Source organism: Pristiophorus japonicus, chromosome 17, assembly GCF_044704955.1.
Source record: "Pristiophorus japonicus isolate sPriJap1 chromosome 17, sPriJap1.hap1, whole genome shotgun sequence".
NCBI classification, from domain to species: Eukaryota; Metazoa; Chordata; class Chondrichthyes; family Pristiophoridae; genus Pristiophorus; species Pristiophorus japonicus.
The window spans coordinates 88,896,489-88,923,707 of record NC_091993.1 but is presented as its reverse complement, the minus strand read 5'-3'; positions in this window follow the sequence as shown (position 1 = coordinate 88,923,707).

Here is a 27,219-nt window from a genome sequence, read left to right as displayed (position 1 = left end):
TGCAACTCGCTTGGAGCAAAACATTTTTTAAATGAGAACAGAAATTGCTCTTGGCATTAGACACTCCCGGGAGCGATTGGATTTCCATTGTGATTATTCCTCTTCAAGAGGAGAGAATGCACATCAATGACACATGTTTAAAAAAATTACAGTTGAACTTCTGCTTCTATTAGTGCCATTAGATTAATACTACTCCAGAGTCTGACATGAGAAACTGCCACATAATAGTTATTTTGGTCCATGTACAACGTACTTGGTCCATCTCTTTGTTCCTTGTTAAGTTAATAAGAGTACGCTATTTTCCTTCTCAAGTTTTTCTTTTTATCAGAACATGGCATACAGGCAACAATAAAATAATTCAACACAGTCTAATTTTTGTTCTATTGAGAGGATAGCATAGTTGAAAGTAGCCGAGGTTGCGAAGTGAATGATTAAATGGCTTTGCTGAGACTACTGGTGGTGGTTTTAATCTGAGCCACTCTGTTAGACTACACTTTTGAAGTTAGTTACTTGTAGGGTTACAAACTCTGTGTGGATACATTTCTGGAGGCTTCACCTCATGACCTCCCGCATCCACCCAGTCAAACAGCCTTTTATCCCCACACAATTTGTGTTAATGCCCTATGATTTTACTCCTGGGTTGCTCGCACCAGTGACCAGTAGATTAATCTTTAATTACTGGAGACTCCAGGACAAGCCAGGATAACTAGGGTTAGCAATACTAGTTTCTTGCCATTTGCTAGAACCACAGTATAGAGTATAAGGCCCAAGACCTGTCTCAAACTTGCAACAATGGATATCAGCAGACCAACTCCAAGAGGTGGTTTCCAGTTGTACAGAGCAGCTAATCACCAGTAGCTCCAAATCTTTCATCCGACACTGCAGACTAATTCAATGGCATGAATATTAGAGAAAATATAACCACACAATCTGTCCATTTTGCTATACATGTAGACCTTGAAGTTCCAAACGCCACAATTCACTACCAATAGATACACCACTGACCCCGCCTGAAATCCCGTGATCAACAAATTTAAATATTTCTGGGTGGAACAAAGCTGCACATCCTTCTAGCAATTGCCTACTTACAACAGAAGGCCTGGAAAATTCTTGGGGTTGGAGAAACTGAAACTTTTTCGAGAATGAATGAATTTTAAGTTGCAGCCGGCAATGTACCCAGCGCAAGCCATCGGGTCCCAAGCTGCGATGTTAACATGAGACCTGATTGGGGGGAGCAGTGATGGAGGTCCTGCCAGGGGTCCCCTGAAGGTCTCCCGATAGTTTTTCAATTTTTGCTAATGATTTTTATTTTTAGGTCTTCGACCCTCTGTGGAACGGACTCCATCCTCGGCGGCACTTGGGTGGCAAGTGCCTCTGCCGCCGAGAAGGAGAGCTCCCGCCGGCTGCCGCCCAGATTGGCGATGTAAGACCTTTCAGGGACCTTGGTGATGAAACTCCTGCCCAAAGAACCGTCAGGTACCTCGGCGGTCCTTTGGACGGCACTTGGGCGTGCGGAGGCCTTCATCAATTTCGGGCCCTAAGAATTAATTAATGTGAAAAGTGCAGCAGTTCCCTCTGAGCAGCCCCACGTTTGTGACGTTTAGCAGTCAAGCAAAGTGGAGCCATAATTATCTCATCTCTTTTACCTTAGGGGAGGGCAATCAACTGCAGACATGTGGCTCTCTCACCGTCAACAGCACATGGAAATATAAAAGATGCCATCTCCAGAGATTTGACAGCATCAAAGACTCATATTTTGTGGACCCCTTGGATGCCAAAGGATTAGTTTCCTCCTGTGCAAGGCTGTTAAATATGCTGACCCTATTCCACATGCTGAGGTTTATTTCCCAAGTGCTAGACAGAATAAATAAGGGAGAGTGCACACAGAGATTTTTCTGAGTCTGGGTCACAGCAGATATTAAAAGTAAAGTAGATACCAGAACATAATAAGAACATAAGAAATAGGAAGAGGAGAAGGCCATACAGCCCCTAGAGCCTGCTCTGCCATTCAATAAGATCATCGCTGATCTGATCATGGACTCGGCTCCACTTCCCACCCACTCCCCATAACTCCTTATCTCCTTATCGTTTAAGAAACTGTCTATTTCTGTCTTAAATGTATTCAATGTGCCAGCTTCCACAGCTCTCTGAGGCAGCGAATTCCACAATAAGGAGAAAACGGCCACGTAAGAGTTACTAATGTGGATGTGCAATTGAAACAGTAGAACCTGGTAAAAGGTCATGAGAAGATTATCTGGCAGTTATTTTAAGAAAAAACAATGAAACAGAAACCGTCCTTCTACTAGTAGACATGCATTACAGCAGCTGGTGGAAAATAATAACTCAAAATGCTTGTAAACTCATTTCTGACATAACCTCCCTCTACACTGGACAATTGATTTGATGTGAACAACACAGCTGTTTCCAAGAATCATTAGATACTTTTCAAATTCAACCCCGTGGCGTCTACTTTGTTTCTTTCCAATTTTTCCCTTCCTCTCCTGAACATGGTGATTCATGCTGTAGGTACACTTCCACAGATGCCGACCGTCCTCTGGTACCTCACTGATGTGACTATTATTCAAGAGTGAATCTAGGTCATGAATGTGGGTAGTCTATTCAATTAGGGTGACCATCATAGCTGAGCTCGGTCCTGTCCTCAATTGACCTCCATACTTCTGCACTTTGCAGCAGAAGTGATTGAATAGCAATTAAGCACAGGAATCCTGGCTGTCATTTACCCCTCCTTAACCCAGGGACATTGGCCCGGAGTTTGCGGTAGGTAATGATGGCGAACTGTCAACATTTACCGTCATTACTCCTCTGAAACTGACCGCAACTTCAGGATTTAGCGCATGAGTATCGAGACGCAGAAATCCTGAAGTTACGGTCAGTCATTCACTGCTCTCACACAGGCTGTGCTATGAAACCACGATCCCCTCCTCCCCCATCCACCATCCCCCATAGTGGGTAACCAGTGTACAATTGACAAAAACATTTCCACGCTAATATCACTGTTAAATATCCCAATAAGTGTTAAGTCTTGTTGGAATAGGTGTAACTGGGGTTTTTACAGTGTATTGACTGGCAAACAAATGTTCTGGCCCTGAAAAACTAATCTTTATATTTATGAAGTGTCAAATTTCTCCATTATGATAATAATTAAAACATTTTAAAAACTTCTTTTAAAGTTTTTTAAAGTTTGTACGTGATATTTCAGCATCTATCTTATCCCCATATGAAAGTCCCAATTTTATTTTGCTCTCTGTAACATTTTTTAAAAGTCCAGATATAAACACTTCTCATTTCCTGGTTTGATGTCTGTGAGAATTCTTCAATGCGATTGATTGCTTAGATAGCTTGTTGACGCCACTGCAGCTTTTCACTGGGAATCCTTTATTCACAGTGCTGCAATCAATTACACGTCGAAAAAGGCAAACTTTTCACCCAATATCTGTGGGCAGCTTTTTTCGGGGCCAGCGACGAGTGCCTTTGCTTCGCCACTGACCCCAAATTACAGGCCGTTGTAACAATATGTTTGTTTTTCACTTCACCAACTCCTTTATTGGAGAATGCACGGATGCACTGTTTGTTTCTGGCGGGGTGTCGTGCAGATCCCATTCGCTGCCTGACTGGCAGGAGGCAGTCATCATCATCATAGGCAGTCCCTCGGAATCGAAGAAGATTTGCTTCCACTCTAAAAATGAGTCCTTAGGTGGCTGAACAGTCCAATACAAGAACCACAATCCCTGTCAAGATGGGACAGATAGTCGTTGAGGGAAAGGGTGGGTGGGACTGGTTTGCCGCACGCTCTTTCTGCTGCCTGCGCTTGATCTCTGCACGCTCTCGGCGATGAGACTCGAGGTGCTCAGCGCCCTCCCGGATGCACTTCCTCCACTTAGGGCAGTCTTTGGCCAGGGACTCCCAGGTGTCGGTATGGATGTTGCACTTTATCAGTGAGGCTTTGAGGGTGTCCTTGTAACGTTTCCTCTGCCCACCTTTGGCTCGTTTGCCGTGAAGGAGTTCCGAGTAGAGCGCCTGCTTTGGGAGCCTCATGTCTGGCATGTGAACGATTTGGCCTGCCCAGCGGAGCTGATCAAGTGTGGTCAGTGCTTCAATGCTGGAGATGTTGGCCTGGTCGAGGATGCTAACGTTGGTGCGTCTGTCCTCCCAGGGGATTTGTAGGATTTGTAGGTGGGAGGCAGTATGCTACTGCTGACAGAAATGAACTAATTCACCCAAGACCAGGGAACAAACCTGAGGCCTTCCTGATACTTATAACTCTGCACCACACTAGGCGCTAGAGTTATCCACTGAACAATCATGGAGAAGTCTGCTTTGTTTAGCAAGAAATCCTGTGTGATCTAAAGAGCCCATACATTTGTGAGCAGTCAAATTTACTGCACGTTACAGAGAAACAGACATTGAAACAAAAATAGTTAATTCAGCTACCAAAAAGCACTGAAGTAATCATTTTCTCTCCTCTTTTTCCCAACAGAGACTTTTGAACTAAGAGGATTCTTTTATGAGGTTCTTTTGGTTGACTGTTAGGCAGAAAATTATTTTATTTTATGTATATTTCTTTTTGAGATACTATCAACAACAACAGTAACTTGCAATCATAAAATGCCTTTAACATGAGAAAATTTCCCAAGGCACTTCACAGGAGTGCAATCAGACCAAGATTGACACCGAACCGAACCTCAACTATTCCATGTGCTAGCAAGTTCCACATTCAAACCACTCTCTGGGTAAAAACATTTCTCCTAAATTCCTCATTGGGTTTATTAGTGACTATCTTATTTTAATGCCCCTTAATTTTGGACTCCTCCAGAAGTGGAAACATCTTCTCTACCCTAAAAAACCCCTTCATAATTTTAAGTGCCTCTATTAGGTCAACCCTCAACCTTCTCTTTTCTACAGAAAAGAGCCCCAACCTGTTCAGTCTTTTCTGATAGTGATAACCTCTTTAAGCTTTGTTCAATATTCATGCAATGTGTGAACTGAGTAATTTGTGTGCATGTCGGCATTGATAGGCAATTTAGTTTCCTCTCTGTAGGAAATGAATAATAATTATAGTTGATAAGCTTCGATTAAAGTAACCAACTAAGAGTAAATATATGAGCCTTGGCTGTGGACTTTATCTGCAATAATTAAGGTTTCTAATGCAAAAAACTCACTAGCTTCATTAAAAATTGCAGTTGTATAAACCTATAATTGTGTACTGATCTTTCATGGGTATGTTACAGTCTAATCTGACTTGTAAGAAATGTAAAATCGGTTATCACTTTATCTAAACTGGTCACAGATGAATCAAAATCAATCTAATCTAGTAACTGTAAAACAGATGGATAAAACGTTTTTCATTATTAAACTATGTGGACTTGCACGTATCATGGGTATGATTCTTAATGAATACTTTGCATCTGTTTTCACAAAAGAGAGGGGCGATGCAGACTTTGAAATGAGGGAGGAGGAGTGTGAAATATTAGACGAGATAAACATAGTGAGAGAGGAAGTATTAAGGGGCTTAGCAGCTTTAAAAGTGGATAAATATCCAGGCCCAGATGAAATGTATCCCAGGCTGTTGAGAGAAGCAACAGAGGAAATAACAGAGGCTCTGACCATCATTTTCCAATCCTCTCTGGCTACAGGACTGCTAATGTTAAAATGGGAGAAAAGGATAGACTGAGTAATTGCAGGCCAGTCAGCCTAACCTTGGTGGTGGGAAAATTATTGGGAAAAGTCCTGAGGGATCGGATAAATCTTCATTTAGAAAGACATGGATTAATCAAGGATAGTCAGCATGGATTTGTTAAGGGAAGGTCATGCCTCACTAACTTGATTGAATTTTCGAGGAGGTAACCAGGAGGGTCGATGAGGGCAGTGCGTATGATGCATATGGATTTTAGCAAAGTTTTTGGTAAGGTCCAACATGGTAGACTGGTCACGAAATTAATAGCCCATGTGATCCAGGGCAAAGTGGCAAGTTGGATCCAAAATCGGCTCAGACGCAGGAAGCAAAGTGTAATGGTTGATGGATGTTTTTGTGACTGGGAGGCTGTATCCAGTGGGGTTCCGCAGGGCTCAGTGCTGGGTCCCCTGCTTTTTGTGATATATATCAATGACCTGGACTTTAATGTTGGGGTATGATTAAGAAGTTTTCAGATGACATTAAAATAGGCTGTGTAGTTGATAATGACTGCAGGAAGATATCAATGTACTGGCCAGGTGGGCAGAACAGTGACAAATGGAATTCAATCCGGATAAAAGTGTAAAAATTTGGGGAGGTCTAACAAGGCAAGGGATTACACATTGAATGCTACAACACTGAAAAGTGTAGAAGAACAAAGGGACCTTGGGGTGCAGATCTACAGATCCCTGAAGACAGCAGGCCAGGTAGATAAGGTGGTTAAGAAGGTATGTGGAATACTTGTCTTTATTCATCGAGGCTTGGAATACAAGAGTAAGGAGGTTATGCTTGAACTGTATAAAACACTGGTTAGGCAGCAGCTGGAGTACTGCGTGCAGTTCTGGTCATCACATTACAGGAAGGATGTGATTGCACTGGACAAGGTGCAGAGGAGATTTACAAGAATGTTGCCTGCACTGGAGAATGAAGAAAGATTGGAGATGCTGGGTCTGTTTCCTCTGGAACAGAGGAGGCTCAGAGGAGACCTGATTGAAGTGTATAAACTTATGAGGGGCCTGGATAGAGTGGATAGGAAGGACCTGTTTCTCTTGGCAAAGGGGTCAACAACCAGGGGGCATAGATTTAAAGTAAGTGGGGGGAGGTTTAGAGGAGATATGAGGGGGAAATGTCTTCACCTAGAGGGTGGTAGGGGTCTGGAACTCACTGCCTGAAAGGGTGGTAGAGGCAGAAACCCTCACCACATTTAAAAAACACTTGAATGTGCACTTAAAGTGCCGTAACCTACACGGCTATAGACCAAGAGCTGGAAAGTGGAATTAGGCTGGGTAGCTATTGGTCGGTCAACGCGGACGCGATGGGCTGGAATGGCCTCCTTCTATGCTGTAAATTTATATGATTCTATGGGCTAGAACCTCTACTTTTGTGCTCATTATTCCAGCATGGACAGTAAAAAAGGGTTTTCAGATCTCCGGCTTCTCGCCCATTCTCAAAGCACCTAGCCTCCATTTTTGAAAAATGGCATTACCGCGAGCGATATCAAATGGCAGTAGCGTTAAATATTTTTGACCTTCTGCTGTAAAGTGTGGCTGTTTTTAGCAACGGCATGGCAACACTCGATTCCCACGATTCTGGAGGACAAGGGTCACCATAACATGCGCAGAAGAGGAGACAGAGAGCGAGGGAGATCAGAGGGACTGAAGGCGTGGCTGGGTGTGGTGTGGCTGCTTTGGGAGGAAGGAGGGAGACTTTAGAGCTTCACAGCAAGAAGGTAAACAAAAATTAGCTGTTACCAGCCACATATTTGATTGAATCTGTCCTATAATGGAGAGAGAGGAGGAGGCATCAAAGCACGCTGTGGAGACTGACGCTGGAGAGAGCAGTGAGGTGGGAGAGGAGCACATTAGAGCTGCAAAAGAGCCAGGAAGTTCTCGGACAAGGCAAATGCCTCCCTCCTGCAGGAGGTTGAGTTACGCTGGGGTGATTTGACACAGGGAGGGCGTGGGAAGCCCACCCCAGAGCTCATCAGCATAGGCAGTCCCTCGAAACGAGGATGACTTGCTTCCACGCCAAAAAAAAGAATGAGTTCACAGGTGTTTCGAATGAAGAACCCAAACTACATGTTGAAGGGTGGAAGATGCTTGCCCGTGGATTTTTTAACGTGTGCTGACCGTTGTACATCAGCCACCACACGGGCTTGACAGAGCTAGGTCTTGGTCCAGTGGCAAGGGTTTCCCAAAACAACTGGAGACCTGCTCTGCTGCATGGACTTAGTGCGCACACATATCACAGTGTGGGCTGGCCCGTGCTGCCCCTGGGCCCCGATCACATCCCTCTACAGTCTCTTGCCGCTCCTGCTGTATCTGCCCACGCTCCAATCACCGACTTGGACCTTGCTGACATCACTCTTCGCTGCCGTTGCCCTCCTGCACCAGCTCGCGCTGTACCTTGTCGTGGCCTGCCTCCACGCTGCTCATGGTCGGCGCTCGCCACTCCTTTTATGGCCCTGACCTGCTGCTGATGGTTTCTCGCTGATCCTGAATTGCTGATCCAAAAATCCTGATTGTTGCACTGAAAGCAGAAGAGTCCAATTACCCCTCTGGCTTACTCGCTGCTTCTCCCGATGAGGCATATCTTCTGGGTCCATACGAAACTGTGGTATTCAAGTCCAGTCTCAAGATCAGCCTCCCAGTCGAAGTAGCAAGGCCCTCTTGGCTCGTAGATGGTGGTTTCTTCTCTCTCTTCCAGATGGAGTACTCGGTCTTTGTGTATTGCAAGCGGGAGTAGAAGTGGGTTTGTACCAGAAGATATGGACCGAGATAGCAGAGGTGGTCTCGTCAGCGACCAATGAGGTGCATGAGGGCAACCAATACCACAACCGATGGAATGACCTTGTGGGATCCGCAAGAGTAAGTATTACATTGACTCACATGTACTTATGTATTTATATAATTTGATTTGTAACAGACATGAGTTACTATCAGCAGATGTGAGGTCTTGCACTTTTACCGGGAATGTTTTACTCAAAGCCTGCGGTCACGGTGTACGTCTTTAGGTAAAGAATGATAATAATCATAATAATCATGATTATATCTGTCTGATTATATCAGACACTGTTGTATCAGTGTCTGTGACAGTACCTAGCAATGATATCATGCAATGATCTCATGCCATGTCATCCCGTCATCTTTAACAGAAGAAGCTATCAACGATGAGATCTGTGCAGAGGCGAACGGGTGGGGGGCCACCTGTCCCCAGCGACATCACAGAGATGGAGGAACGAGTGCTCGCACTCATGGGGAAGCACCCGCAGACAGCCACTGACGCATCTGCAGACCCTGAAGTGATGCCACATGAGTAAAGCTTACACCATTGCGTAATGTAAAGTTAATAGATGCCACCTCAACTCATATCCGGCCAATCATATATGATAGATGATTTCTAAAAGTGTCATAGAAATAATGCTGGCCTAATGAAAATCAATGCAATGCACAATGTGTTGATGGTCATGAAATGTAATGTCTGCGATGGTTTTGAGAGCGGTGGTGCTTTTGTCGTGCATATGCTGTGTGTAGCACTGGACTCACCTTGTCACCCTAGCACCCCCTTCTCCTCTAATAACCTCATTTGTGTCTTGCAGCTCAACCAGTAGCGTGGCCCCAGGCAAGGTCACAGAGGCCAGAAGGCGCGGGGCAGGAATCGGCAGACGATCCTACTACATCTGGTGCTGAGGAGCTCCGATTGTTGTCCGTCAATCCGCTGGGTCTGATCTTGACGGATGAGATCGCAGACTTCGAAGAACCTGTATCACCATGCTCCAGACGTCATTCCACCTCAAGGCCATCTAGTGATCCTCCGGTCATTCCCACCTCCACGCTGGAGGTACCGGCCCCAAGCACCTCTCCACAGGGCACCCCATTTGTCCCCAGGACGGCAGAGACCCCGCGAAAGTCTCGTGGACACAGCAGGTCTATTCCACGATCACGACATGACAGCAGAGAGATGATGCAGTTGTCCAGGAGGCCTGTAGACATTGGTGACCAGCTCATCTAAGCATTGGGGGGCATATCCCAACACCTGGCCACCATGACCAAGTATATTCTGCGCATGGCAGAGTTGCTGGATGCAATAGCCAGCAACACTGCTGCCACAGGCCTCTCGGTGGTCCCCGAGCGTGGCACTCCACCCCTAGGTTCCGCACCACCACTGTGAATGGCAGATGAGAGCAAGGACCAAGATCCTGCTTCTGCATTAGAGAATGTTGTCCACTCGGCATCCCCCGTTCCTGTACCCATGCAACCACTGCATCTGCCTTCATCTCCCCCAATGAGGCACCTCCTGAGGAGCTCCTCACCATGGAGCGAGGAGAGGAAGGGGTAGAGGTGGGGAAAAGAAAGAGAGGGGGAAGGAAAGTGAGGTGCGTGTGCGCAGGTGATGGCTGTGTTATATCTCCATCTGGGTGTATGCAATTTGTTGTAATGTATAGGGGGAGGGGGCCACCCTCCTGCTCTGCCTTTGTATTCTGTGATGGTGGACATGTTGACCATGTGATTGATGTCAATGATGGAAAAAGTGGGGTGTGGGTGGGGGTTGGATGTTATTGGCTGTGATACTTATGATTTCAGACTAATGTTGGTATTAAACGTTTGTTATTGAACATAACCTTGTTGCGCATTGTCTCAGATAGCTGGACCATTATACACCGGTGATTCCTTACCATGAAAGAGTTAAATACAACTTAACATCAATCAACGTAAACTTTAACTGGTACGAAGGTGATGGGCACCATTGATGTCTGAGCTGCACACACACAGCAGTGTGTCAGGGTTGTCACTCACATCCGCATTCTTTCAGGTAAATCTTTCCGATATCAGCTCCTCACGCAAGATGGGATTTAACAAATGCCAGCCACACTTCTGGTGTTCGTTCCGGTTAGTTCCACTTTTTGTGGGCGGCTTTTTGAGCGAGCGATATTGTGGGCGATATGTGTGCGAGGTGGTGAAATTGATGATGGCCGATGTCCATGGCCGCTCGTTTAGGTAAATATGCTCTTTACGACAAAAAACAGTGGGCAGGCGTTCATATTAAATCTCGGCATTAATTCCGTGCAGAAAGTAACGCTGGGCGGTATTATGGGCGATGATGCCGCCCCAAAAAAGTGGATGGGCAGTAATATTTTTTCCCGTTGTTAAGCTCCTTGGGAAAATAACGCTCGCCGATAAGTGCTCTAAAAAAGCCCGTCAATTTCTATTTTGTGCCAAAATGGCTGATATATGGCCGTTATATATCATATATTATAATAGTATTCTACCTAAGACTCACATTAAGGTTAATTAGGAGCTGGGGGAAACCAGTTCTATACAGAAAGACACACAGTCTATAAAATTTGGTTTGTTGCACCTAAATCTTAAATCTCATTTATTTCCAAAAATTCCTTGAATTTATTCTGTAACTAAATTCTTTCCTCCTTCCTGTCACACTCTTGCATTTCTTTTCCCTCAGATGTCAAACTGCCTTGCAGTAGACTCCTCCCCCATGACTCAATAAACAAATGTATCACTGCAGTACAAACCTACAGACCACAAAGGCTCTGGGTTCAATCCTTGGTTTATGATGAGCTAGCTCATTCTAGTTGAATGCCAGTCAGTATACTGCAATTATCTGTGGACCAAGGACCCTGCTGGAAGTACGCCTGTGGTTGTTGGTTTGAATGCCGGGTCGATTCTGTGCACTTGTAATGGACCCTATAGTTCCAAATTCTGCCGAAGTTCATTGCCCGTCTCGTGCATGAAGAGTAGCCAATTTAAGCAAGGTATCAGGGGACCACTGCTGCCCCTGGAGCCAATCTCCAACATAAATCACCGACTTCAGGAGACATTAAGCGAGATAACTGGAAGAAAAAAACAAAATCCACAGAGTAACTCTTATTATTTAATGCTAAACTTCTATAGTCTATTTATATTGTTTGTTTATAGTTAACTTGCAGTGATTACTGCAAAAGCATTTCCCAATCTATCCCCTGAATTATGAAGTATGCGCCTATCTGCATTTGGAGCTACAGCTTCTCAGCAACGACTTTCTTGCCAAGAAATCTAGGAAAGCTAAACCAGGGGAAATTGGCACAAGTGAACCCAGATATTTGGCCTCATTCTCTACTCAGCCCTTATCTTATGGGTAAAGTATTTCCTTCAAAAACACAGCTGTTACTGGCTTATTTGATGTTGATGTTTTTCACCAGCATTATTGGTCATCAATATTATTCTATTGCTTTTACAACTGCTGCCACCCTTAATCCTAAAGAAATAAATGTTGTGTTTAATATAGCGTCTTTCACAATCTCAGGCAGTCCCAAAGCAGTTTCCAACCAACTTTTGAAGTGCAGTCACTGTTGTAATGTAGAAAATGTGGCAGCTAATTTGCGCACAACAAAGTCCCATAAACAGTAATGAGATAACGACCAACTAATCTGTCTTAGTGATAGGGTTGAGGGATAAATATTGGCTAGGACACCAGGGAGAACGTCCCTGCTCTTCTTCAAATAGTACCATAGGATCTTTTACATCCACCTGGGACGGCAGACAGGACCCCGGTTTAACATCTAATCCTGAAGCCGGCACCTCCGACAATACAGCACAATCTCAGTACTGCTTTGAAGTTTCAGTCTAGATTATCTCTAGTCTTTGGAGTGAGACTTGAACCCATGGCCTTGGGACTCAGAGGCAAGAATGCCACCACCAAACCAAGGCTGACACAATAATAGTTAGCTGCAAATTGACCCAGGAAGGTAACATAATTACATCATGTGACAGATTAAGTTACAAACAGCTACACTTTAGCAACAGAAAATATATTGTGGGCTATATGGTGCATTTATCCTATACTTGCAAGCAACAAATCCTTTAATCTAATGGGAGCATAGTCACAGGAGATTGGTTAGTAAAGTATTAAATGTTTTAAAAAAACATTTGAATCAATGATACACTTGACATCCTATATATATATATATATATATATATAGATCCTAAAAAAGGTTTGATGTTACATGAACAACAATATTTTGTAACAGTGATCTGTTTACGTGAGTTTTTCATTTCAGTCTGTTCAATAGAGTTCCATCACGATATAAACATTTGCATACCATCTATAACAGTCCAAGGGTGCAACAACAACAACTTGCATTTATATAGCACCTTTTAAATGGTAAAACATCCTAAGTGTAATCAAATAAAATTTAACACCGAGCCACGTAAGGAGATATTAGGACAGACGACCAAAAGCTTGGTCAAAGAGGTAAGTTTTAAGGAGCATCTTAAAGGAGTAGAGAGTGGTAGAGAGGTGGAGAGGTTTAGGAAGGGAATTCCAGAGCTTAAGGCATAGGCGGTTGAAGACACAGCTGCCAAAGGTGGAGCAATTAAAATTTGGGGATGCCCAAGAGGTCAGAATTGGAGGACCGCAGAAATCTCAGAGGGTTCTAGGGCTGGAGGAGTTTACAGGGATAGGGAGGGGTGAAGCCATAGAGGGATTTGAAACAAAGATTAGAATTTTTAAATTGAGGTGTTGTCGGACTGAGAGCCAATGTAGGTCAGCGAGCACAGGAATGCTGGGTGAACGGGACTTGGCGTGAGTTAGGATACGGGCAGCAGAGTTTTGGATTAGCTCAAATTTATGGCGGGAGCTTGGAGTCTTGCCAGGAGAGCGTTGGAATAGTCAAGTCTAGACGTAAAAATGGCATGGATGAGGGTTTTAGCAGCAGACTAGCTGAGGTAGGGGTGGAGTTTGACAATGTTACGGAGGTGGAAGTAGGTTCTTAGTGTTGGCACAGATGTGGTTGGAAGCTCAGCTTGGGGTCAAACACGAGACCAAGGTTGCAAATGGTCTGGTTCAGCTACAGATATTTGCCAGGGAGCGGGATGGAGTCGATGGTTAGGGAACAGAGTTTGTGGCAGGGACCGAAGACAATGGCTTTGGTCTTCCCAAAATGTAGTTAGAGGACATTTCTGCTCGATGTCAGACAGCCGTGCATGATTTCATATCCACACTATGGTCATGGTAACTGCAAGAAAATCTCTTTAAAAGAATTAAATTAAATTAAATTTCTGCTATCGTTACTTGTGAGATGTGATTTCAGTTATAGGCTGCAATACTGTTTGGGATATTCTAGAAATTGGAGGAAATGCTATAGAGGAAATGCCAGGATTGGCAGAAATCTGACTTTGTAAAAGAAAAATCTTGCATTTATATAGCGCCTTTCATGACCTCAGGAAGTCCCAAAACACTTTACAGACAATTAAGTACGTTTTGAAGTGTAGTCACTGTCATAAAGTAGGAAATTTAAAACAGGCTGTGGTGAAGAACATTGGGAAACCTTTTAGGTAGATGATGATCATCATATAGGCAATCCCTCGAAACGAAGATGACTAGCGTCGAAAAGGGATGAGTTCACAGGTGTTTCAATGAAGTACCTAATATTCCGGATGACGAACTACATCTTGAAGGGCGGAAGATGTCTGTGTGTGGATATTTTTAACTTGTGGTGGCCGTTACAACCCAGCTACCACGGGCTTGACAGTGCTAGGTCTTGGTCCAGTGGCAAGGATTAAGATGTCTGTATTGTCAGGGATTTGTTTACAACACCATAATATTGTTGTGTAATACTTTACCTATGGCCTGTCAAAATCTATTTGAATGTATAATTAAATTCTGCATATTTTTATTTCCAGCATGTAATGTTAATGTGTACAAATGAGTTGAAAAAGGAAAGTCCTACGTGTGAAATGGACTTAGCTGACGAAAGTGATCTGACAAAAGGTTATTGACCTGAAACGTTGACTGGGATTTTGCTGACCTCAGCGGGTCCAGTGCAGCCGGTATCAGTGGAAGGTCCTGACTCCGCTGCTGGCTGCATCCCATTGTCTAAAATGAGTTTATGTTGATCGGGCTTGTTAAACCCGCTCAGCATGTTTCCTGGCCCAATTAGAGGAAGGGGGCCCGGTGACATCATTCATGATGCATCATCAGCCAGTTTCCTTTTAGGGACCATGGCCAACGGTACCCCCACAATGGTGATGAGTGTGAACGGAATGGATTGGTCATTGCAGGGATGCTTAATGATGCTGGTGTGGGGTGGTGCCAACTTGGTGCATCATGTGGCAGACAGGGTGTACAGCGTAAAGTTAAGTAAATCTGGCCATGATGAGGCCATCCCTGACCTCCTGGGCAGCAATGTGGTCAAGTGTTGATGCCCTCTGTCCTATGCAGCATCAGGTGATTGCAGAGAAGGTTGGTGTTAGTTTTGGTGCTACTGGTGTGCCTGGTGATGATGGTGTTGGGACTGATCGTGGTCTAATTATGAAGACGAAGGTGAGACAGTATAAATGACACCCGTGCTGATGGAATAGATGGCAGGTGAAGTACAGATGACAGAAGCGATCTGTCAATGGTGAGAGAGGTAATGAGATGAGACTGGATGGAGTCTTGTGGAAAGACTTGCAGCATGCTGAATCTTTTGTGGAAATGCAGTGAGGAACAGCTTGTGGCTGACGAAAGTGATCTCTGTCAGGTGGGTGCTTTTACTGTATATTTGAAGCTGTGAAGTAATCAGCTGGAGCAATGACCACTGAACTCCCATCTCAGGTTGATAGACGTGGCCACCGAACAGCATTGTTCCTGTGGCCATGAAGTTAAAGTTAAAAAGTAATGTAAAAAAACCTGTTAAGCGTCTGATAAGTACATTATAATTAGTTTAATTGGGTTCCCGGTCTGTTCAGTGCTGACAGACCCGACATTGGGAAAGGTGCATTGCAATGGATTGACATCGGGTTCATGACCCACTGTCAAAAATAAAACACTTTCCCACCCGACCTGCCACAGATCCCGCCCGCTGACACCCCGGAAAATTCCTACCATTAACTCTGTTTCTCTCTCTGCAGATGCTGTCTGATCTGCTGAGTATTTCCAGCATTTACTCTTTTTATTTCAGATTTCGAGCATCCTCAATATTTTGTTGTTGTATTAATGTCTGCGGGAAAGCAGATTTCCAATCTTGTAAGGAATCCCAACATTATCAAAAGCTAATCACAAAACAAATTACTTGTCCTTTAACACCTAAGGAATGAAATCCTATTTTAGTGTAAGTTGGCTTCAATACATGATAGTTGATACATAAAGAATTGTTGTGCGAACAATCTTCAAGGTCAAATTGCCATATGGCAGATAATCTCTCACTAAAACATCAACAGATCTATGTGAGGCTTAATGCATCTTTTCTGGCTGACTCATACTGATGCTATTTTTATTTTCAGTGACTTGGATGTTACAGCCAGTGAAATGGGAACATGGAATTGTTTTAATATATTTGTTTCAAACCTCAAGCAGAATAATTGTGAATACATATTTTAAAATTCAATACTGGAATCGATGAGTGCTAAGCAGATTAAAACTCAGGTGATGCAGGAAATTAGGAGACTGTGAGTCGTGACAATGGCCTCAAAATTCGGTCGTGCAGTGTCTGTTTTTTGAGTGCTTAACAGCCTTCCATATGGCCAGCAGGACGTATGCACTCATTATGAGCCGGAAGTGGGCTGTCCGCCATATTGTTAAGGTCAAAATATTGGCGTGCAGCGTCACTGCCTCAAATCATAGAATCATAGAAATTTATAGCATGGAAGGAGGCCATTTCGGCCCATCATGTCTACGCTGACCGACAAAGAGCTTTCCAGCCTAATCCCACTTTCCTGCTGTTGATCAGGAGCCTTGTAGGTTATAGCACTTCAAGTGCACATCCAAGTAATTTTAAAATGTGGTGTGAGTTTCTGCCTCTACCACATTTTCAGGCAGTGAGTTCCCACCATGGTCTGGGTGAAAAATTACCCTCAATTCCACTCTAAACCTCCTACCAATTACTTTACATCTATGATCCCTGATTGTTGACCCCTCGGCTAAGGGAAATAGGTCCTTGCTATCCACTCTATCAAGGCCCCTCGTAATTTTATACACCTCAATAGGATCTCCCCTCAGCCTCCTCTGTTCCAAAGGAAACAAAGCCAGCCTATCCAGCTGTCGTCCCTTTGCATATGCAAATAAGAGGCCACACATCTGTTTGAGCCCCTCCCGGCAAGATTGATTTGCCCTCAGGCAGCTGGCCCTGGCGGTAGGCCGCAACAAACAAGGTAAATTCTTCCTTGAATGTGGAACTGGGAGGAGCAGGTGTTCTGAGGTCCAAGGCCCAATATTGGGGGTGGCTCACGCCTCACTGTTCAGGCTCAGAGATATATGCCTGCACCCCTTGCACTCAAATGTAGGCCAATGTGTTACACCAACAGCCAGTAAAACAAAAGCGGCACTTCAACCACATACAGTGTTGATAATTCAAGAAAAACACAGCACCAATGGAAAGTAGCTTTGCCATAATGCTTTCTGTTGTTCTATCTGCTTGTAAAGTTAAGCTGGTAAATACAGATTTCAGCAGCACATTATTAGTCGAATGTATTCATCGAGAATGTGTTACAGAAGAAGTTAGCTGTAGACAACAAAAACTTGCATTTAAAGATGTAATATATTTGCTTTATGGTTTCTTTGTTTAAAATTTCATAGCAACACATTCCTGTTAAGAACTAATTGGTTTATTAGCAATAGGTTTACCAATCACACTACACATTACCAGTTCATCCACCAGGCTCACAACCACCTGCCCCATCGTGGATCCCCTGAACCCAACTGTCTGGGGTTTTTGTTGAGTCTCGTGAACATCACGTGACTGGCTAAGCCACTCACAACTCAACAGCTCCACAAACCTGTGAGCCTCCTCATAGGTGCATACATTACAATGGACTTATTGGTACTTCTCAGACTTCCTGTCTGGAGTACTGTGCTTTCACGCTGCTGCTGGATGCTTGTTTTCTGCTGAATTTCCACTCCAACAATACCACGCACAACTCTGTCCGACTGCCTTTTATAGACATTTTCCATAGATTGTGAGCTACCTTTATTCCAATACTTACTTAGAAACAATCACCCTGTTTCATGCATAAATACTATGGCTACAAGAGAACGTCAGAGACTGGGTATTCTGCGGCGAGTCTCTCGCCTCCTGACTCCCCAAAGCCTTTCCACCATCTACAAGGCACAAGTCAGGAGTGTGATGGAATACTTTCCACTTGCCTGGATGAGTGCAGCTCCAACAACACTCAAGAAGCTCAACACCATTCAGGACAAAGCTGCAACTACAAGTTGGTGGCACTGCAGCAACTCGCCAAGGCTTCTTCAACAGCGCCTCCCAAACCCGCACCCTCTACCACCTAGAAGGACAAGGGCATAGGCAGTAGGTTCCCCTCCAAGTCATGCCCCATCCTGACTTGGAAATATACCGGTGTTTCTTCATCATCGCTGGGTCAAAATCCTGGACTCCCTCCCTAACAGCATTGTGGGAGTGCCTTCACCACACGGACTGCAACGGTTCAAGAAGACGGCTCACCACCACCTTCTCAAGGGCAATCAGGGATGGGCAATAAATGCTGACCTTGCCAGCGACGCGCACATCCCAGGAATGAATAAAACAATACAGCAAGTGTAGACTTAGGAACCCTGATAACTACAAATCATAGTATGCAATACAATTGGGAAATTGCATGGGGTCAAAAAAGTTACAATTACAAAATGAAATCTATGAATGGAGAAGTGGTCTGGAGAGGCAGTAACTAGGGAAAGGTATGGAAATTGTATTTTAACAACGATATTTGACTTTCATTACAATGTCATAAAAGGCCAGGTTGTCCTTAAAATGAAACTTTGAAAGAATAACAAATGATATTTTATCATATCAGCAACTGTTTAAATCCTGTGGCGTGTATATATAAAGATTGTAGCATGTTAATGATTGATTTAGCGCATTGTTTCATCCATTTATTGCAATTATATTTATCAGCTCTGATATAATTCAAAGGGCATCATCACCCAGTATAACATTGCTAAGAGAACGTTGCTGCACAATGGGCTGTATTTTGTCTTGTTCAGGTTCCATTGATCCATTATCTTGAATCCTCAACCGTTCTGCTTAGAGTCAATGGGTCCGAAATTCAGTACCGCTGAAAAGTCCTACCTTTTTTGCAGCTGAAAATAGTTGTCCTTGCGACTTTTCAGTAGCCTGCACGCTACAGAGCTCATCACTGGAAAGTTACCTTTATAGCGGCTTCACCCCGCCATTTACAGCGGAAGTGCACACCGCTCAAATCCCCCCCCCCCCCCCCACTGAGCTGAATATGGCTTGGGGAGGGAAAATCATTCGACCGCGGCGGCCAGTTGATTTTTCGATCAGCCGCCCAAATCCCGCGGTGACCGTCCCCTCGGGGATGGTGAATTTCAGCCCCAATTAAACAAAGTGCATATTTATACTCTCATGGTCTTGATCACCGACAGGGTGATTTCTGACCACTTCACTGTATCCCTCATCACCAATTCCTTCTGTATCCACTCCTTGAAAGAATCTCTTCCCCCAAGTCACTGCACTCTCAAACTCTGAACTGGCCAGCCTTTGGCTTTCCCTTTGCCATGATAAAGCTGTTGCTTTTCTCAATCACTCTCTCATCTCTACTTTCAATGCCTTGATCTGTAGAAAAACCTTCACCACCTCCCATCTTTGCTATTTGCATGATAAATAACATAAGAAATAGGAGCTGCAGTCGGCCATTTGGCCCCTTGAGCCTGCTCCGCCATTTAATAAGATCATGGCTGATCTGATCATGGACTCAGCTTCACTTCCCTGCCCGCTCCCCATAACCCTTTATTTCCTTATCACTCAAAAATCTGTCTATCTCTATCTTAAATATATTCAATGACCCAGCCTCCACAGCTCTCTCAGGCAGAGAATTCCACAGATTTACAACCCTCTGAAATTCCTCCTCTTCTCAGTTTTAAATGGGCGGCCCCTTATTCTGAGACTATGCCCTCTAGTTCTAGTTTCCCCTGTGAGTGGAAATATCCTCTCTGCATCCACCTTGTCAAGCCGCCTTATTATCTTATATGTTTCGATAAGATCACCTCTCATCCTTCTGAACTTCAATGAGTACAGGCCCAACCTACCAAAGAGAAAAAGGTTAGTAAAGACAAACGTAGGTCCCTTGCAGTCAGAATCAGGGGAAGTCATAACGGGGAACAAAGAAATGGCAGACCAATTGAACAAATACTTTGGTTCGGTATTCACTAAGGAGGTTACAAACAACCTTCCGGATATAAAAGGGGTCAGAGGGTCTAGTAAGGAGGAGGAACTGAGGGAAATCCATATTAGTCGGGAAATTGTGTTGGGGAAATTGATGGGATTGAAGGCCGATAAATCCCCAGGGCCTGATGGACTGCATCCCAGAGTACTTAAGGAGGTGGCCTTGGAAATAGTGGATGCATTGACAGTCATTTTCCAATATTCCATAGACTCTGGATCAGTTCCTATGGAGTGGAGGGTAGCCAATGTAACCTCACTTTTTAAAAAAGGAGGGAGAGAGAAAACAGGGAATTATAGACCGGTCAGCCTGACATCGGTAGTGGGTAAAATGATGAAATAAATTATTAAGGGTGTCATAGCAGCGCATTTGGAAAGAGGTGACATGATAGGTCCAAATCAGCATGGATTTGTGAAAGGAAATCATGCTTGACAATTCTTCTGGAATTTTTTGAGGATGTTTCCAGTAGAGTGGACAAGGGAGAACCAGTTGATGTGGTATATTTGGACTTTCAGAAGGCTTTCGACAAGGTCCCACACAAGAGATTAATGTGCAAAGTTAAAGCACATGGGATTGGGGGTAGTGTGCTGACATGGATTGAGAACTGGTTGTCAGACAGGAAGCAAAGAGTAGGAGTAAATGGGTACTTTTCAGAATGGCAGGCAGTGACTAGTGGGGTACCGCAGGGTTCTGTGCTGGAGCCTTAGCTGTTTATACTGTACATTAATGATTTAGACGAGTGGATTAAATGTAGTATCTCCAAATTTGCGGATGACACTAAGTTGGGTGGCAGTGTGAGCTGCGAGGAGGATGCTATGAGGCCGCAGGTTAGGTGAGTGGGCAAATGCATGGCAGATGAAGTATAATGTGGATAAATGTGAGGTTATCCACTTTGGTGGTAAAAACAGAGAGACAGATTATTATCTGAATGGCGACAGATTAGGAAAAGGAGAGGTGCAACGAGACCTGGGTGTCATGGTACATCAGTCATTGAAGGTTGGCATGCAGGTACAGCAGGCGGTTAAGAAAGCAAATGGCATGTTGGCCTTAATAGCGAGGGGATTTAAGTACAGGGGCAGGGAGGTGTTGCTACAGTTGTACAGGGCCTTGGTGAGGCCACACCTGGAGTATTGTGTACAGTTTTGGTCTCCTAACTTGAGGAAGGACATTCTTGCTATTGAGGGAGTGCAGCGAAGATTCATCAGACTGATTCCCGGTTGGTGGGACTGACCTATCAAGAAAGACTTGATCAACTGGGCTTGGATTCACTGGAGTTCAGAAGAATGAGAGGGGACCTCATAGAAACGTTTAAAATTCTGACGGGTTTAGACAGGTTGGATGCAGGAAGAATGTTCCCAATGTTGGGGAAGTCCAGAACCAGGGATCACAGTCTAAGGATAAGGGGTAAGCCATTTAGGACCGAGATGAGGAGAAACTTCTTCACCCAGAGAGTGGTGAACCTGTGGAATTCTCTACCTCAGAAAGTAGTTGAGGCCAATTCACTAAATATATTCAAAAGGGAGTTAGATGAAGTCCTTACTACTAGGGAGATCAAGGGGGATCGCGAGAAAGCAGGAATGGGGTACTGAAGTTGCATGTTCAGCCATGAACTCATTGAATGGCGGTGCAGGCTAGAAGGGCCGAATGGCCTACTCCTGCATCTATTTTCTATGTTTCTATGTTTCTATGTAACCTTCATACGTCAACCCTGTCATCTTTGGAATCAACCTAGTGAACCTTCTCTGAACAGGCTCCAAAGCAAGTATATCCTACCTTAAATAAGGAGAACAAAATTGATCGCACTACTCTAGATGTGGCCTCACCAATACCCTGTACAGCTGTAGCAGGATTTATCTGCTTTTACCCCCTTGCAATAAAGGCCAACATTCCACTTGTCTTCCTGATTACTTGCTGTACCTGCATACTAACTTTTTGTGTTTCATGCACAAGGACCGCCAGGTCCCCTGTACTGCAGCACTTTGCAATTTTTCTCCATTTAAATTGTAATTTGCTTTTCTATTTTTTCTGCCACAGTGGATAGCCTCACATTTTCTCACATTATACTCCTTCTGCCAAATGTTTGCCCATTCACTTAGCCTGTCTATATCCCTTTACAGATTTTTTGTGTCCTCCTCACAATTTGATATCCCATCCATCGGCAAACTTGGTTACATTACACCTGGCCCCTTCATCCAAGTCATTAATATAGATTGTATATTAATGAGGCCCCAGCACCGGTCCCTGCGGCACCGAACTAGTTACTGTTTGCCAACCTCTCTGTTTTCTGTTAGTTAGCCAATCCTCTGTCCATGCTAATATATTGCCCCCAACCCCATGAGCTTTTATCGTGCAGTAATCTTTTATGTGGCACCTTACTGAATGCCTTCTGGAAATCCAAATACACCACATTCACTGGTTCCCCCTTATCCACCCTACTCGTTACATCCTCAAAGAACTCCAGTAAATTTGGCCTCTATTTTCACTCCCTTAACTTCAAGGTGTGCAAACTGGAATGTACTTGTACAATTGGCTTACCTACCTAGCTCAGATCTGACTTGATCATGCCAAGCTTTCCTGGGCTTATTTCACCTCTGCTTTCCAGGATGATACTAGGGCAGCACTATCTTAACGCAATACTGAGGGAGTGCTGAACTGTTAGAGGTGCTGTCTTTCGGATAAAATATTAAACTGAAGCCTCATTTGTTCTCTCTCTCGTGTGTATAAAAATCCCATGGCACTATTTGAAGAGATTCTTCCAATGCTCTAGACAACACCACTAAAACACAGTAATTGGTCATGCATCTCTGCTATCTGCGGGGCCTTGTGCGCAAACTGACTGCTGCGTTTCCTTACAGCACCACAGTGACTACACTTTAAAATTATTGGCCCAGAAATCCCAGTCTCCCCGTGTCCATGCAGAGTGTGTACGGACCCAGAAAGACATCGCAAAAGCCGGTTTTCAGCGCACAATGCGTATGCACTGAAAACCAGCTTTTCCGATCTGTTACGCCCCAGCTTGACAGATCCTCCACATCTCGGGAGCGAGGACATTTGCAAGAGCAAGATTGTGATATTTACCCATATCTCGCCCAGCAAATGTCCTGAAAACTCTTGCAACTGACAAAAGCATGCGCATAGCCTACTTTTACAGGCGTAAAAGTTTTAAAACACATAAAAACATAATAAAATAAGGTTAAAAAAACACTTTTTTTGTTAAAAAAAAACCCTCCCCACAATGCTAAGTTTATTTTAAACTATAATTAAAATAACTTTTTAAAAAATTGGAAAAATAGATATTTTTTATAAGACATAAATAACTTTAATTTAAATTAATGTTAAATATGTCGTGTATTTTTCTATTTTTTATTAGTGCTTTGGGTGTTATGAATGAGAAAATACTTTACCTTGATTGGCTGCCCAGAGCCATGTGACTGCAGCTCCAGCTCTACAGACATCCAGATGTGCATGTGCTCCGATGTGCGGTGAGTGGAGGCCTGAAGATGGGGATCTCTCGTGGGCGCAGCAGGTTCAGCTAAACGCGCATCTTTTTCCCTATCTCAGTCAATCGCCCGCAGGAAGCAGCCGACCGGGATTTCTAGGCCATTAATTGGCTGTGAAGTGTTTTAGGCAATTTGAGTTCATGAAAGGCACTGTTTCAATGCGGTTATTTTTTTCTCTACATATTTCCTTCTTCTATGCAATTGTTTTTTGTTCAAATTAAATTATTTACCAGAAGATGGCACTCATGTAGCTTACTAAAGTTGCAAGTGTTTTTTCTCTTGTTTTGAATAATTTCATGGAAAAGTTATTCTGAGAGCTGAATTCTCATTTAGACGGCCCCAAGATCAAATTTCAAACTTTTGAAAACTCATTTCCCCACATTGGGTGTGTTTCACATGTTTTCAACTGAGCTATTAAATGGAGCAATACACGCCAGTGGAGGAGAATCTAACCTTTCCCCAAAGCAGTCCTGCCCTACACAAGTTTGCCACCTACTGCCTGATCCTGAAACAACATCTACACCAGCTGTAAGCAGCATAGCTCACATTACCCTGACCTATTTGACTAAGATGCCAAGAGACATCAGATACTAGTGTATTCATATATACTGGGTCCATATCCTTCAACGTTGCTGGGTCAAAATCCTGCAACTTCCTACATAACAACATTGCAGGAGGACCTTCACCACACGGACTGCAGCGGTTTAAGACAAAGGCTCACCGCCATTGCCTCAAGGACAATTAGGGATGGACATTAAATGCTGGCCTTGCCAGCGATGCCCATAACCCGAAAATGTTTTTTTTTAATGAATAAAAAAATCCTGTGCCACATATTCATACGATACAGATTCACAATAATAATTCTTGAGTGCTTTGCCGGTCTCGTTCCCCCGCAGTCCCGAGCCCCTTGCCGGTGCCGGTCCCGCTCCCCCACCCCTTCCCCTCCCCTGCCCCGAATGCCTTGCCGGTCCCGCCCTAGCCCAGGCCAAATGGCTTCCCGGTCCAATCCCCCACCCCTATCCCAAGCCGAATAGCCTCCGCCCTCCCGGTCCCCACACCTAACTACACCCGAAATGCTTCCCCCCACACCCCCTCTCTCCCCCCACCCCTCTTCTCTCTCCCCCAACCCCCCTCTCTCTTTTCCCCCTCCCCTCTCTCTCCCCCTCTCTCTTACCGTTCCTGCTGCTGCTGTCCGGGCATCTGCTGCACTTACCTGCGCCGATTTCCTTTCCTGCGCTGATATCTTTAACTCTCCAGAAGGTTTACTGCAGAGGCCACATACGCTGGCCTAAGAAGCTGGCCAAACTTGACTAAATGGCCAGAATTGGCGCGGGTGGCAGCTTACGTCCTCTTTGGCTGAAAAAAAACTTATCGAAAGAAATCGTAACGAACTGAGTTACGCTGGTGCAAATTGTTTGGGGATACTGTTTTTTTTAAACTTAGGCCAAAAAAAGCAGCCTGCTCCAAAAAAATAGTGCAAATCACTGGGGAAAATTGAGCCCATATATGTTTTGCATTGGCTTTCACACATTATGGTAGAAGTGGGAACATTAGTGCACCACAGAAGGTCATAAAACAACTGATAGAGATAACTGTTGAAAAGGAATTGGTTCTGAAAACATTGGCAGGACTCAAGGTGGATAGGTCAGTGGGCCCTGATGCCTGTATACGAGGCTGTTGAACGAATTCAGAGGAGAGATAACACAGGCTTCAGCCTTAATCTTTCAATCCTCCTTAAATATGCCAATTGTGCCATGAGACTGGAAATTAGCTGATTAAATACACTTGTTCAAGAAATGAGTGAAGATTAAAGCAGGTTAATATAGATCAGTCAGTCTAATGTCAGCTGGGTAAACTCTCAGAATTCACAATTCAAGATAAAATTAGTGAGTATTTAGAAATGGTTTTTATTTTTATTTTTATTTTGTTAAATCTAGGACAGCTGCCTGGATTTATTAAAGGATTGCTGTTTGAAAACTTCAAGTTTTTATGAAGAAGTGACAAAATTGGATAGTTAAAGAGAATATACATATGGATTTTCAGAAAGCGTGCAATAAGGTGTCGACAAGAAGCTTGAGAGAAAAATTCAGGTAGAAGACGCTAAAAACATCCCAATAGCGGATAATCAAGCGGCTATAGGGAGGGAGGAACTTAATATAATCACTATCACTAAAGAAATAGTACTCAGTAAAATAATGGGACTAAAGGCGGACAAGTCCCCTGGACCTGATAGCTTGCATCCTAGGGTCTTAAAAGAAGTGACTGCAGAGATGGTGGATGCATTGTTTGTAATTTACCAAAATTCCCTGGATTTTGGGGAGGTCCCAGCGGATTGGAAAACTACAAATGTAATGACCCTATTTAAAAAAGCCTGACATCTGTCGTTGGGAAAAAGCTGGAGTCCATTATTAAGGAAGCAATAGAAGGACATTTGGAAAAGCATAATTCAATCAAGCAGAGTCAGCATGGTTTTATGAAAGAGAAATCACGTTTGACAAATTTGCTGGAGTTCTTTGAGGGTGTAACGAGCAGGGTGGAAAAGGAGGAACCAGTGGATGTTGTGTATTTGGATTTCAGAAGGCATTCGATAAGGTGCCACATAAAAGGTTACTGCACAAGGTAAAAGTTCATGGGGCTGGGGGTAATATATTAGCATGGATAGAGGATTGTCTAAATTACAGAAAACAGAGAGTCGGGATAAATGAGTCATTTTCTGGTTGACAAACAGTAACTAGTGGGGTGCCGCAGGGATCGGTGCTGTGGCCTCAACTATTTACAATCTATATTAATGACTTGATGAAGGGATCGAATGTAATGTAGCCAAGCTTGCTGGTGATGCAAAGATGAGTGGGAAAGCAAACTGTGAGGAGGACACAAAAATCTGCAAAGGGGTCTAGACAGGCTAAATGAGTGGGCAAAAAATTTGGCAGATGAGTATGATGTGGGAAAATATGAGGTTATCCACTTTGGCAGAAAAAATAGAAAAGCAAATTACTATTTAAATGGAGAAAAATTGGAAAGTGCTGCAGTACAGAGGGACCTGAGTGTCCTTGTGCCTGAAACACAAAACATTAGTATGTAGGTACAGCAAGTAATCAGAAAGGCAAATTAAATGATGGCCTTTTTTGCAAGGGAGATAGAGTATAAAAGCAGATAAGTCCTGCTACAACTGTACAGGGTATTGGTGAGGTCACACCTAGTGTACTGCATGCAGTTTTGGGTCTCCACATTTAAGGAAGGATATACTTGTATTGGAGCCTGTTCAGAGAAGGTTCACTAGGTTGATTCCGGAGATGAGGGGATTGACCTATGAAGATAGGCTGATTAGGTTGGGACTATACTCATTGGAGTTCAGAAGAATGCAAGGTGATCTTATCGAAACATATAAGATAATGAGGGGGCTCGACAAGGTGGATGCAGAGAGGATATTTCCACTCATAGGGGAAACTAAAACCAGTAGGCATAGTCTCAGAATAAGGGGCCACCCTTTTAAAACTGAGATGAGGAGGAATTTCTTCTCTCAGAGGATTGTATATCTGTGGAATTCTCTGCCCCAGAGAGCTGAGGAGGCTGGGTCATTGAATATATTTAAGGCGCAGATAGACAGATTTTTGAGCGATAAGGGAATAAAAGATTATGGGGAGCGGGCAGGGAAGTGGAGCTGAGTCCATGATCAGATCAGCCATGACCTTATTAAATAGTGGTGCAGGCACGAAGGATCAAATGGCCTACTCCTGCTCCTATTTCTTATGTTCTTATAATACAAGATGAAATGTAGCAACATGGATAGAAAATTGGCTGACAGGAAACATAGCGTTAAATGGGTACAGCTCAGACTGGAGAATGGTTTGGTTGACCC